Source organism: Pinus tabuliformis, chromosome 2_2 (assembly GCF_031772625.1).
Source record: "Pinus tabuliformis cultivar Carrire ecotype Pingquan chromosome 2_2, CPIR1, whole genome shotgun sequence".
In the NCBI taxonomy this organism is placed as follows: Eukaryota; Viridiplantae; Streptophyta; class Pinopsida; order Pinales; family Pinaceae; genus Pinus; species Pinus tabuliformis.
In genome coordinates, this window is record NC_142300.1 from 129,065,930 (window position 1) to 129,078,483 (window position 12,554).

Consider the following 12,554-nt stretch of genomic DNA (forward strand, 5'->3'; position numbering starts at 1 on the left):
GTTGGAAATTACTAGTGAGATTTGTGACTTTCCTTTGTGTGCGTTGATGATGAATGATTTTCCATCCTTGAAGATTCGATACTAGTTGGATATCCTCCTGAATATTGCATCATTCATGTACATGCATGCACTCCCAAACATGACTCCACATACATCGAGGGGAACCACATCTAGGTCTAATTCATCAATAAAATAAACATTGAGAGAAAACATAATTTTACACTATTTTGTTACCTTCAACTCTGCATCCTTATTTACCCATCCCAATGGATATGGGTTTGGATGATCATAAACTTCCCACCCCAACTTCTTGACCAATTCTACTACAATGAAATTCGCTTGTGATTCTGAGTCAAATAGAGCATCAATCTTTTTCTTCTTGACTTGTATCTTTATATGGAAGAGTTTGGTCATTTATTACTCTTCATGTCACTGAAGGCTACTTAGATTAACCTCCTTATGTACTAACATAAAAAATACATTCTCATCCACATCTGAGCTTCTTTCAACTTGGTTGCTCAAATTAGTGGCCATGGGATTCTTCTTGCTCTTCTGGTTTAGCTCTAGATGCAACTTCTAGCATTTTTCCTCTTTATGGTCATCGATGATGCAATGGTTGCTAAGATATTTTCACTAGTGTGTTGTGGTTGTTTTATTCTTATATTTCCCCCTTTTGACTTCTTCTTCCCTTCCTTAGATACTTCTTGTTTCTCCTTCTGCTTCGATCCACTTGATTGCACTCTCTTCAATCATATGTTCTCTAGGTGTTGTGCCTATGAACAAGTGCTTTGATATTCACCCTATAAGTGCCATCAGTTAAATATTTATTAAACTAAAGGTATTATAGACTCATGTGTTGGTGTGCGTTTTGTGTTATTGAAACAACGAATCGATCAGATTGCGAATACACAAACAATAAAATGGAGAGACAGTAGAGAAATACAATAAGCAACACAAAGACACAAACAATTTTAATAAGGAGTTCACCTTATTCTCCATGGCTACGTCTTCGGTCCAGCTTCAGTGGTGGCCTTGTTTTATTGTGTCTTTAAGCAGAGAAATTACAATACAGGGACTCAATACGAGTTCTCCTGAAGCATATTTTGCTTGGCAAGGTGGTTCTTGGATTCCCCAAGGCACTTGGAGTACAGAGACTCTTCTTCTTCCTATCAGCTTTGTAACCTCTTGGTCTATAGTGGAAAGAGCCAAATGTGATGCTCAGTCCTGACAGGTTCCTCTATGGGAAGGCTTGAATCTTCAAGCTCTCTGGTGCTTGATGTTGCCTCTAGTCAGCTCGGCCCTCTGTCTCTTCTGCTTGGCTTTACTGTTCTCTGTGTTTAGTCCTCCTCTCAGGGTTCACTATTCACTGTCTCTCTTGGTCGCTTAGACTCCTCTCGATTCTGAATCCAAATCTACCTCTAACTGATTCGACTGTCTCTGTTCATGGCTTTAGCCATTCAATCCCTATGCCTGTTCGACTCCTCTTCCACCTGTGCTGATTCACCTTCTGTAGCTGCGCTTGGAGTTCCCTGTGTTCGACGTCATCATGAAGACTCAGGGAGTGGCTAATTGTCCTCCTCCAAATGGCACCAGCATGCTTCGTTGGTTTGTTTCTTCAGTTATGCCTTGGATGCATTCTACCTCCACCATGGCGGTCAAACGGATTCCAAATCTCTTTAGGACATGGCTTAATTCCCTGTTGATTATGCTTCTTTCCATCGGGTGCAATCTCAGCCGTCTGATCTGGGCCCTCCAGATTCGACGCCATATGCATGTTTTGTGCGGTTGACTTGCTCGACCAATAGCACGCCATCAACGGTGGTTTTCTCTCACCTCTGCCTATCATGTGTCGATCGGTGTATGGAATCGCTCCATTTTTGTCCAAAACCTCTTACCGTTCAAGGGCACCCCAATCAATACCACTGGTTTTCTAGTGCGCGGGTCCCACCTTCATACGTTAGCATTTTTTTCTTTTTCCACCCGTAGTTTCCTGGCTCCCGATGTGACCGAGTGCTCGGCCCCCCCCTTCAGGGCCCTGCTCGCCTAGCGATCATGCATCAAAAACCTCTTCCTTTTCCCATTTCGGGGCTCCCAGGGGCTACTTTGGCCTCCTGCGCGGTCTCCATGGGCCTCGGTTAGCACGCTTTGACTGAGGTCCTCGTTGTTCCATGTCGGCTGCCATGGCTACTAGTTCAGGGTTTTTTTTATATTGTTTTGGATTTCTTTAGACGTTTGTTCGACCTGTTTTTAGTCATGGTTCTCGACAGTATTTCTATGGATCCAATTCAGATCATGGCCTCCCTACTGAAAAGCTTTTGGACCACCAAAAGTTGGCTTTCAAGCATCGACTAAGTGAGGATACTATTTCTTCACTTTTCCAATCTCAATCCACATTGCACTGCTCAGCCTTGAACCTTTGAGCCCAATCCTGAGGTACTCAACTTCTCCCCTACGCATTGTCCTCACCTTCATGTCCAACACGGTGTCTTCCTGCAACTCATTGAGGTATTTAGGTAGCAGGTCATCAATAGAAGGTAGTTGACTTTGCTCTTCAGGGTCCTCAACCATTGAAGGTTTAAACAATCTCAAACAGTCTACATTTACAACTGAGTAGATGTGCATTTAAGCTGGTAGATCAAGGTGAAAAGAATTTTCACCAATTTTCTCAAGTATTCTAAAAGGTCCATACTTGATAGGTTTTAGCATTTCACCTTCACCTTGCATCCTGTCCTTGCTGATATACAACTAGACTTAGTCTCCAACTTGAAAACTATGCTCCATCCGATGCTTATCATGCTTGGCCTTATACTTGGCCTGGCTCTTTTCTAGTTGTTCCTGTACTGCCTGGTGGATTTCCTTGACCTGTTCAATGAACTTGGTTTCCTTGTCCACATCACTGTGTCCATCAACCATGGTATCTTTACCAAAGACAAAATCCAAAGGAGACCTTGGTGTGAAACCAAAGCAGGTCTCAAAAGGAGATCTCTGTGTAGAAGAGTGTTTGGCTCTATTGTAAGCATGCTACACATAACACAAGTGTTCATCCCAAAGCTTAGGATGTCTACTACAATATCCTCTCAATAACTGGATCACGGTCTTGTTTACTACTTCTGTCTGGCCATCTGTTTGTGGATGAAAAGAAATGCTTTTCTTTAACTTGGTGTCCATCAATTCCCACATACTAGACCAAAACTTCCCCACAAATCGGGTGTCTCGATCAGATACAATGGAAGTGGGTAATCCAAAATGAACCCATATATTTTCAAAGAACAATTTTGCAGTATGTTTAGTTGTGATTTGTTTACTACAAGGTATCAAAATATACATTTTGTTGAACCTATCCACAACAACATATAGATTATCATGACCTTTCCTAGATTTAGGCAATCCTCCAACAAAATCCATGGAAAAAATTTCCCAAGGGTGAGAAAGAACTGGCAATGGAGTGTACAAGCCTAGTGTTCTATTGTTGGGCTTGATTTTAGCATACATGGCATACCCTCTTACATATCTAGAAACTGGCTCATTCCTTTTCGGCCAATAGCAGAATCTTTGCAGCTGTGCAACTGTTTTACTTACCCCAAAGTGATATGATATCAGAGGTGTGTGCTTCCCTAATTATCTTTATCCTCTTAGTTTGTGGAATGCAGAGTTTCCCACAATCATATAAGAGTCAGTCCTTTATATGATAGTCAAATTCTTCTACTCTTTTTCCTTGACTCAAAGTTGCATATACATCTTTAAAATCCATACGCTGAGCATATTGTTCTATGTAGCTTTCATGTAGCACAAAATTATGCTTAAGTATGGTAGATGCATTTATAATGGCTCTAGATAACATGTTTGCAACCTTGTTATGTATGCCCTTTTTATATCTGATGACTAAGTGAAACTGTTGTAAAAAACCCATCCATCTGTGATGTCTTGATTGTTGCAACTTAGTTTGGGAGTGTAGATATTGAAGTGGCTGATGATCAATATGTATTACTGTCTCTTTTCCCATTAAGTAATGTTTCCACTTTTTCACTCTGAACTAATGCATACAATTCTTTATCATATGTAGGATAGTTAAATACTGCAGGATTAAAAGTCTCAGAATGATAACATATGGGTTTGCCATGCTGTGTCAACACTGCTCCCATGGAATAGTCACTGGCATCCATTTGGATCTCAAATGGTCTTTGTAGATCGGGCAGTGCTAGTACAAGTGTTGTACTTATTTTCTCTTTCAAGGTGTTGAAGGCTTTCTGATGTTTGCCTCCCCACTGAAACACGTTATTTAATCATGCTAAAGCATGTAAGGAAGCTGCAATTGAGGAGAAGTTAGAAATGAACTTCCTCCAATATTGTGTTGCTCCTAGGAAGCTTCTCACTTTTGTAGTAGACCTGGGTTTAGGTCAATTCACAATGACTGCCATTTTAGAGGGATCTATTTTCAATTCACCTCCCCCTACTATATGACCCAAGTAGTTTAGAGATGTTTTTCCAAATTCACATTTTGAGAGTTTAACATAAAGTTTTTCTCTTTTCAAAAACATCTAATGTCTACTTAACATGCTTTAAATGTTCTTCCCACGTTTTACTAAAAATTAGAATGTCATCCAGATACACAATAACAAAATCATCAAGAAAAGGTCTGAGTACATCATTCATTAATCTCATGAAAGTAGCAGGAGCATTAGTTAAGCCGAAAGGCATAACTAGCCATTCATACAATCCCTGCTTTTTTTCGAAAGCAGTCTTTCATGCGTCTTGCTCTACAACTATGACCTGATGGTATCCACTGTGCAAATCTAGCTTGGTGAAATAAACGGCTTCTTTTAATTGATCTAAAAGATCATCTATGCGAGGAAGGGGATAACGACTTTTGATTGTTATCTTATTCAATGCTTAGCAATCAATGGAAATTCTCCACGAGCCATCTTTCTTTCTCACCAAAACTATTGTTGACCTACATGGTGATGTGCTAGGCCTAATGAAGCCCTTCTCAAGCAACTCCTGCACCTGCTTCTTGATTTTAGCATTCTCTAAAGTAGACAACCTGTACATCCCAATGTTAGGCAATGGAACATCTTGCTACAAAATAATATCATGTACTATTCCCTTTTTGGGTGGCAAACCTTTAGGTTCTTGAAACAAGACATCATACTCTGAAACAACCTTTTCTATATCAGCTTACTATTCAGCATTACAGCCCTCAAATACATTGGTATTATCAGGTTCCTCTTCCTTTACAACCATCAGTAAGAATTGTTTACATGAATTAATCATTCTTTTCATCCATCATGAGTTTATGAGAGTATAATTATTCTTGAGCTTATGAGCTCTTACAAAGTATTCAATTCCAGCTTTAACGAGTACATACTTGTTCTTAGCTCTATAGAAAATAGCCTTTCTATCATACAAGGACTTCCTAAAACAATTCCACATATATCCAAAGGAATTATGTCTAACTCAACCTCATCTACAAATGTGACCCACAAGAAAACTTGATTTTGCACTGTCTAGTCACTTGTAGTTGTGCTTTATCATTCAACCATCCTAATGGGTATGGTTTCTTGTGCGGTGTAGTTGCTAATCCCAATTTCTTTACAATTGCTTGAGAAATCAAATTTACTTGAGAGAAACTATCAAACAAAGTATCAATCTTTTGATTTTTGAAAATAACTCAAATATGGAAAAGCTCATGCCTTTTTCTCTCATTTTCTTCATCAACAATAGATTTAGAAAAATTACTAGTAGATGCTTCAGAATTCTTACCTCTTATACCTATGGCTACTATAGTTGTTTCATCTCCCAAGTTTGACCCCAAATCTCTCTAAATAGCTACAACTATCTTCTTCTTCTTTCCCTTGGACTTCTTAGGTCTTAGCTCTCGATGCATAATTCAACAATGCTCATCATCATGCCCCTCCTTTTTACAGTGAGTGCATGAAGCTTTGGATTTTTGTGCAGTGTTAGCCTTCCTTGCCTTCCATTTCTGTTTACTTTTCTCCTTGATCTTGCTTACAGTGGGTTGGGATGGTCCCCCACCTTCTGGATTGCCATTATTTCCTCTAGCCTCTAGATGAGTAGCTTGTACAGATACCTCATCTATACTAGTGGGATTAAACATGAGGTGGTATGCCTCATGTAGCTATGTAGACCACCAATGTACCTCAAAAGAGTCTCAGGTGAGTCTAGTGAGATACCCAACATCAATGCTCTCTTTCTGAACTCTTGAGTATACCCTTGTACACTTTGCCCCTTCAACTGCCGAAGAGTTTGCCAACTCATCATGGCCTGCTGCATGTAGGCCAATGGATAGAATTGTTTTTTGATTGTAGAAACGAAGTCACTCCAGATAGATATGGTCTTACCATGGCTTTTCTTATCAGCTTGGGTTCTACCTTCCCACCAAACCAAGGCAGTGCCTTCTAGGAGGTGTGAGAAATTTTTCCTCTTTCCCCTCTCCTTTGGCATTGTCATGGAAGTGAGACTCATTTTCTTCTTTCTCTTGCTTAGAGCCTAATGCATCTAGCACCCTTTTCTTTATAAAGTCTCTATACATTTCTTCAACCATAGACTTTATAGCTAGGAAACTCTCTACGAATTGAGGGTCTGGCCCCATAGAACCTTCTTCTGACATGGTCTTTCGAGGATAGACTCTTCCAATTTTAGGATTAGTTTCCACCAACTCTCCTTCTCCTAATTTGAGCTTTGATATTGTGAGCATTCACAGCTATACCACCACAAGATTGTCTAACCTTACAGCCTTGCGCTCTAAAACCACTTGATCTGATATTCACCCTATGAGTGCCATAAGTTAAAGATTTACTAAACTAAAGGTATTACAGACTCATGTGCTGGTGTGTGTTCTGTGTTATTGAAACGATAGATCGATTAGATTTCCAATACAAAAAATAAAATGGAGAGACAGTAGAGAAATACAGTAAGCAACACAAAGACACAAACAGTTTTAATAAGGAGTTCACCCTATTCTCCAGGGCTACGTCTCTGGTCCAGCTTCAGTGGTGGCCTTGTTTTATTGTGCCTTAAGTAGAGAGATTACAATAAAGGGACTCAATATGAGGTCCCCTGAAGCAAATTTTGCTTGGCAGGGTGGTTCTTGGATTCCCTAAGCCACATGGAGTACATAGACTCTTCTTCTTCCTACCAGCTCTGTGATCTCTTGCTCTAAGTGGAAAGAGCCAAATTTGATGCTCAGTCTGGACAGATTCCTCTATGGGAAGGCTTGAATCTTCAAGCTCTCTGGTGCTCGACGTTGCCTCTGGTCAGCTCAGCCCTCTGTCTCTTCTGCTTGGCTTTACTGTTCTCTATGTTCAGTCCTCCTCTCAGGGTTCACCATTCATTGTCTCTCTTGGTCGCTTGGAATCCTCTCAATTCTGAATCCAAATCTGAATCTAACTCATTTGACTGTCTCTATTCATGGCTTTAGCCATTCGATCCCTATGCCTGTTCAGTTCCTCTTCTGCTTGTGTTGATTCACCTTCTGCAGTTGCGCTTGGAGTTCCCTATGTTTGGCATCATCATGAACACTCAGGGAGTGGCCACTTGTCCTCCTCTAAATGGTGCTAGCATGCTTCCTCGGTTCGTTTCTTCAGTTATGTTGTGGATGCATTCTTCCTCCACCGTGGTGGTCAAATGGATTCCAAATCTCTTTAGGACACGACTTAATTCCATGTCGATTCCGCTTCTTTCCATCAGATGCAATCTTAGCCATCCAATATGGGCCCTCCAAATATGATGCCATACGCACATTTCGCATGGTTTACTTGCTCGACCGATAGCGTGTGATCAATGGTATTTTTCTCTCACCTCCGCCTGCCACGTGTCGATCGATGTATGGAATCGCTCTGTTTCTGTCCAAAGCCTCTTATCGTTGAAGGGCACCCTGATTAATACCATTAGTTTTCTAGTGTGCGGGTCCCGCCTTCGTACGTTAGCATCTTTCGCTTTTTCTGCCTGCGGTTTCCTGGCTAACGATGTGACCGAGTGCTCAGGCTCCCCCTTCAGGGCCCTGTTCACCTAGCAATCATGCATCAAAAACCTCTTCCTTTTCTCATTCCGGGGCTCCCAGGGGCTACTTTGGCCTCTTGTGCGGTCCCCATGGGCCTCGATCAGTGTGCTTTGACTGAGGCCCTTGTCGTTCCACGTCGGCTACCATGGCCACTAGTTCAGGGTGTTTTCGATACTGTTTTGGATTTCTTTAGAGATTTGTTTGACCTATTTCAGTTATGGTTCTTGACAGTCTTTCTATGGATCCAATTCGGATCAACAAGCCTTGTCCACAATTTGGGCTTGAAAAACATCACTTGCACATGCAGATGGTGGTACAGACCCCCCAAATACTTGAGGAGTACATATGGGTTCTTTGGAGAGATACCCAACATTATAGCTATCTTCCTGAATTCTGTGGTGTACTCCTGCATCCTTTGGGCCAAATTTTTCTTGAAGTAATTCCATCGGACCCATTAATCCTCCACATAACCAATGGGATAAAACCATGACTTAATGAGGATTTTGAAATCCTCCCACTTAGTAACTAGAGTTTCTCCCTCCAACCTCAGGATTTCTATGTGGTTCTCTCGCCAAGTCAGTGCATGACCCTTTAATTTCAGTTGTGCGAATGAGATCTTTAACCCTTCCTTGATTTGATGAACACTGAAATAAATTTCTAGTTGTTGCAACTAGTGGTTCTACATCAGAGTGTCAATCTCTCCATGGTACAAATTGGTATCAAATTTTTCTTCCAATTTAACTAGGGACTATGATTTGTTCACAACAATCGAACTGGGTTGATATTTTTCGGGTCCTTTCTTTGACTAGTTCTTTGTTTCTCCCCGATCTTATAATCCCCGTTGTAATTTTTCCTATGCATTCAAACCCCAATACTCTCCAATTATCCATAGCTTTCTATTCAAGGCCTCCATGAGGAGGCTAACATTTCATTTGATATTTGTGATGTTATTCTAACCACATAAAACTCACCTCTGTAGGATCACGAGGTTCTTTTACAGATTCTTCGGCCATGATTAAGGTTTTATGATTTTCGGCCATGGTGATCTAGTGTTATAGACATTTTTGTGCCTTACAGCTATAAGCATGAAATGTCCATACTCCAAGGGATCCAAAGTCCCTAAACATGTTGTTCCTACCCCTAGAGGAACAAGGCTAACAAACCACAGCAATTCACAGAAGTTCTCCACCAGAAACTGCTCAAAAACAAGTCAATTCAGAATCAATTCAGAGGCTCCACTAGCTGCCTGCATTGAAATGCAGAGGCTACACTGGCTAGTTGCATTGCAACGCAGGTGGAAGCACTACCAGGGTGTGCTGAGTGGGAAATGACAAATGGCAGGGTCCTTTGTGCGAGGTGTAAAGACTGTGGAAGCTTCCAGAATCTTCCTCCATGACACTTGCCTTGATGAGTTCGACTAAGTGATGAGTAAGAGGCTCTTAGTCTCCAAGTGGAAGCAAGAACTGATAGAGGGAGAGGACACTAGTCAGATCTCAAGCTAACTCATCCTCTCTCCAAACATCTATATATGGATCTCTCCTCCATGAGATCCAGGAGGCTGGAATTCTGTTATTGCAAAGAATTGATGTTGGTTTGAGATTGGAATCATTGGGTGCTTAATGCTTTGAAGGGAGGTGAAGAAAGGATTTCATTCGCTGGGAGGTAGATGCTGGATTGGAACTCTCTTGGTTGTATCTCCTCCTGAACCTTGTTATTCATCAATAAAGCTATCTTGGTTTCTCCTATATACTGATGTATCTTTGATGTATGATTGCATTAGTATGTTTAGTTTATTTCTAATCCTGAACTAGTTATGAATATGAATCTATGTCTTTGTGCAGTGTTTTCTTCTTGTGATCTTGCAGGAACCTGTTGAAGCTGGGCGAGCGAGAAGGAAAGTAGCTGGGAACTCTCAAAGAGAAGAGGAACCGGATCGAGGGACAAACGGAAGACACTGGTTAGTCCATCCATCTCTCTTCATTCTTAATTCATAAAGGAAGAATACTAGAATAGCTGTTTCTGTTTGTTGCTAAGGCACTGTCACACCTTAGGTGGATAGGATCGTCCTGCATAGGCATTTTTCCCCACAACAAATTGGCGACTCTGCTGGGGAGATCTGTTTAGTCATTTTATTTGTGTCTCTATCATTGTTTGTTTCATAGACTCAAGAGCAGCAATCGAACTGCATCTGCTATTTTCAGATGCAAAGTAGACAGCTGCTGCTTTGGTCCAATCACTGGATTTATCTATGATCTGAACAATGGACTCACAAATGATTTGATGATCCTTTGTGATAGGTCTTAGCCATCCTTCAAATCATCCCTTTGATTGTACCTAATTGATAGCTTTGATCCGGCCAAAAGTCTGTCGATTTAACTGCAAACCGTAACCCAGAACCCAGAAACAACTCTCGTTTCTGCTTCAGCGCAGACTCTGTGAAGAGGTTCTGCATTTCAACGCAAGTCCCGTGAAGGCTACCTGCGCTGAATGTCAAAACCTCTGTGTTGGGAGTGCGCTGATCAGTCTTTGCCTTGTGCAGCTGTGGTTCTCTGTTTCTTTTAGCTCAGTTTTATCTCTGTTTTTTGCAGCCTGTTATCAGTCAGTGTACCTATCTGAAACTCCTTTTCTCTGCTTTAATTCTGCCTCCTTTTGTACAAAAATACTGTGAGTGTTTTTATGTGTTTGTGGCGTCATTTACAGTTTTCCTTTGCAAGAGTGAAATAGTCGACCTATAGCCCTTGATTCAGATATGTTGATTTTGATCTTAGGAGAGAGTTCATTGGCTGATTGACAGTTGATTATACGTTTACTTTTGCTTTTGGTTTGAGTTTGTCTCTTTTAAGTGTCAAAACAAGTGTTCATTTCAAAAGTCGTAAAGTGTTGTATTCTCTTCTACCCTTTCCGATTTCGAAAAAGTAAACTTGTTTGTATTTTTCATTTAAAATCAAATTCAAAGTTGTACAAAAAGCTTTCTTTTTAGGCATCAATATTAAGAGAGCGGAAAACAAACACCTCCATTGTGCATTTGCATCTTGATAGTTTGCATGCTTGATTTAGGAAAAGTGCATTAGAGTGTGCTGATTTCTCTTTGAGAAAAGATGGTGTCTTTCTTTTCCCTTTGTAGCTAGGATTTTCATTGTTGAAAAAGAGATAAAATTTGCTTATCATCTTTTAGATTGCATTTAGGAGTTGTATCTACATCTCGTGGTGAACCTCAAAAGGCAAACTTCTAAGAAAGATCAACCTAAAATAAATTGAATGAACTTAACAACGCTTTGTAACTTAACGCACAACATAGAGGTCTAAGCTAGAGACGTGTTCCGGCGTTGTAAAGCCTGGTGACTATCGATCTCGGTGATGGTGGGTGATTCCTCCTGAGGGACGATAGCACCAGTACGGATTGTGCTCCCACGTACCGTCGAGTATATATTGGGAGACCCCTATAGGCATAAAACCTTTATCCTTAGGAAGCCGTGTCGGCCGCCCTACTGATCACAATGCACTGAACACAGCATTCAGGAAGATTGACCACCCGTACCTTAAAAAGTATTTTGCGGTTTTGCAAAAAGTTTGGCACACCCTCTACCTAGAACTCCAGAGCAGTTCCTTTTAACCTTTTTCAAACTCTATAACGGAAAAATTCCATCCGAGAATTTGTCACTTCGGGCTCGTTAAAACATTGAAGGAGACTAGAGTCATCTTTAGCCTTTTCTCGACTCTTTAAAATTGAAAAAGGAAGTTGTGTCTAAAGCATCGTTAAAATTTATTTTAAACGGAACAATCACCCCTTTTTCCTGCGTTGATATTTAGGTTGAGAAAATGGAGCACACCAACCAAGGAATTCCCCTTTGTGGAAATCCTAGTCCCTTCTCCTCTTGGGGGATGTTGGTGCACCCCATATGGCCACATTGTCGCTTCCAGGACTGACAATTGGCTTGCCGGTCTGGTTCTTCTCAACCAATGTCGTTCAGAACACCACTATTCCTGAACAGTCGAATCAACAGTTAGACCAGACTAGAGTTACCCACCAGCCTTCTACTTCATCTAATTCTTCCTCTCCTCCTTCCTCTTCGCTTGACGGAACTGGTAAAACAAAAAACCAAGTTCCTAAGGAGAAGAAGGAAAAGAAGAAGAAAGAGAAGAAGAAGAAGGAGCCAAAAGCGACTCGGGGCAAACAAGTGTCATCTGACAAAAATCCACACACAGCACTGACTAGGCCTAAATCGCCATGTGTCATATGCAAGGGAGACCACTTCCATAGAGATTGTCCCTGCATCCCTCGGATACTAAGGGACTGGTCTCCCCGTTTGCACAATTCAGTGGCGTCAACCTCTGATAGCCATGTTGACAGCACATTGTCAACTAGTGAAAATGAAGCCACAGGACAGAAAGGGAGAGCTAGATTTCCCTGCAAACTATGTGAAGGCGACCATGCCATCCACCGTTGTCCCTTCTTAGACGAGGCTAAAAGAGTTTTGGAAGATCGCCCGGTTTTACCAGCGTGACTTCCTCCTGGATATCAAAAGCTCCTGCC